Source organism: Schistocerca americana, unplaced genomic scaffold (assembly GCF_021461395.2).
Source record: "Schistocerca americana isolate TAMUIC-IGC-003095 unplaced genomic scaffold, iqSchAmer2.1 HiC_scaffold_978, whole genome shotgun sequence".
Lineage (NCBI taxonomy): Eukaryota > Metazoa > Arthropoda > Insecta > Orthoptera > Acrididae > Schistocerca > Schistocerca americana.
In genome coordinates, this window is record NW_025726761.1 from 10,001 (window position 1) to 12,500 (window position 2,500).

At 60.3% G+C, this 2,500-nt stretch overlaps 1 pseudogene; it reads right to left on the reverse strand.

Moving 5' to 3' along the window:
• The window catches only part of LOC124593271, a 6,267-nt pseudogene that overhangs the window by 2,579 nt on the left and 1,188 nt on the right, over positions 1-2,500 (reverse strand).

The window sequence follows — 2,500 nt, forward strand, 5'->3', positions numbered from 1 at the left end:
AGGGGGGTGTCCGCCGGAAGGCGGAACCATCTCCTGACGGCGGCCCGGATGGTAACGTCGGCCGACTTCAATGCACCCACCCGGGTGCGGCTGAGGGCCAGCCCGTGGTACAGGCCAGGGAGAAGTACGTTGGTGAGAGCGTGGAGGCGCTGTTGCGGCTTCAGCGGAGCTCGGGAGATGACGTCAAGCTGCTCCACCAGGTGGCTACGTGGATTGAAGACACAGCGACCCGCCGTGGAAAATTGCAGCCCCAGGTACCGGAAGGTTTCACCCACACGCAGGGCAGGCATGGTGGTATTGCCTGCTGTGAAGGTGACATTGCTGTCCACCTTCACCTTCTTCTCGCGCCCTGACGCGACTAAGGCGAGGGTGAAACACTTCCGGGCGTTGATCTGCAGCCCCAGGTGGGGGAGGGCTGCGGTAGCTGCGTCGATGAGGGACTGCAAGCCCCTCGGGGTCGCTGCAAACAGCAAGACGTCATCTGCAAAGGCCGCAGCGTTGACTCTGCGACCGAGGATCCGAGCTCCGATGTGGGAGGGCAGTTGGCCTAAAACGTAGTCCACCGCAAAGTTGAACAGGAGGGGGGAGAGGGGATCGCCCTGGCGAACGCCCCGTGCTGGCTGCACAGACACGCCCACGCCGGCGCCGTCCGCTATCACTGTCGTGCTGCCCTCGTAGCACCGCTCGACATACTCGACAAAGCAATCCGGCAGGCCATGCGCCTTCAGCACGGGGCGAAGGGCAGCATGATCTACCGAATCGAATGCCTTAGATACGTCGATCGATGCCACAAAGACAGAGCGGCAGGAGCGAGTCATAGTTACTCCCGCCGTTTACCCGCGCTTGCTTGAATTTCTTCACGTTGACATTCAGAGCACTGGGCAGAAATCACATTGCGTCAACACCCGCTAGGGCCATCGCAATGCTTTGTTTTAATTAGACAGTCGGATTCCCCCAGTCCGTGCCAGTTCTGAGTTGATCGTTGAATGGCGGCCGAAGAGAATCCGCGCACCCGCGCGCCCCCGGAGGAGCACGCTAAGGCGGACGCGGCCTCGCAGCAAGGAAGATCCGTGGGAGGCCAAGGCACGGGACCGAGCTCGGATCCTGCACGCAGGTTGAAGCACCGGGGCGCGAACGCCGCGCAGGCGCGCGCATCCTGCACCGCCGGCCAGCACGAGGCCAACCAACGGCGAGAGCAGACCACGCCCGCGCTAAACGCCCGCACTTACCGGCACCCCTACGGCACTCACCTCGCCCAGGCCCGGCACGTTAGCGCTGACCCACTTCCCGACCAAGCCCGACACGCCCCGATCCTCAGAGCCAATCCTTATCCCGAAGTTACGGATCCAATTTGCCGACTTCCCTTACCTACATTATTCTATCGACTAGAGGCTCTTCACCTTGGAGACCTGCTGCGGATATGGGTACGAACCGGCGCGACACCTCCACGTGGCCCTCTCCCGGATTTTCAAGGTCCGAGGGGAAGATCGGGACACCGCCGCAACTGCGGTGCTCTTCGCGTTCCAAACCCTATCTCCCTGCTAGAGGATTCCAGGGAACTCGAACGCTCATGCAGAAAAGAAAACTCTTCCCCGATCTCCCGACGGCGTCTCCGGGTCCTTTTGGGTTACCCCGACGAGCATCTCTAAAAGAGGGGCCCGACTTGTATCGGTTCCGCTGCCGGGTTCCGGAATAGGAACCGGATTCCCTTTCGCCCAACGGGGGCCAGCACAAAGTGCATCATGCTATGACGGCCCCCATCAACATCGGATTTCTCCTAGGGCTTAGGATCGACTGACTCGTGTGCAACGGCTGTTCACACGAAACCCTTCTCCGCGTCAGCCCTCCAGGGCCTCGCTGGAGTATTTGCTACTACCACCAAGATCTGCACCGACGGCGGCTCCAGGCAGGCTCACGCCCAGACCCTTCTGCGCCCACCGCCGCGACCCTCCTACTCGTCAGGGCTTCGCGGCCGGCCGCAAGGACCGGCCATGACTGCCAGACTGACGGCCGAGTATAGGCACGACGCTTCAGCGCCATCCATTTTCAGGGCTAGTTGCTTCGGCAGGTGAGTTGTTACACACTCCTTAGCGGATTCCGACTTCCATGGCCACCGTCCTGCTGTCTTAAGCAACCAACGCCTTTCATGGTTTCCCATGAGCGTCGATTCGGGCGCCTTAACTCGGCGTTTGGTTCATCCCACAGCGCCAGTTCTGCTTACCAAAAGTGGCCCACTTGGCACTCCGATCCGAGTCGTTTGCTCGCGGCTTCAGCATATCAAGCAAGCCGGAGATCTCACCCATTTAAAGTTTGAGAATAGGTTGAGGTCGTTTCGGCCCCAAGGCCTCTAATCATTCGCTTTACCGGATGAGACTCGTACGAGCACCAGCTATCCTGAGGGAAACTTCGGAGGGAACCAGCTACTAGATGGTTCGATTAGTCTTTCGCCCCTATACCCAGCTCCGACGATCGATTTGCACGTCAGAATCGCTACGGACCT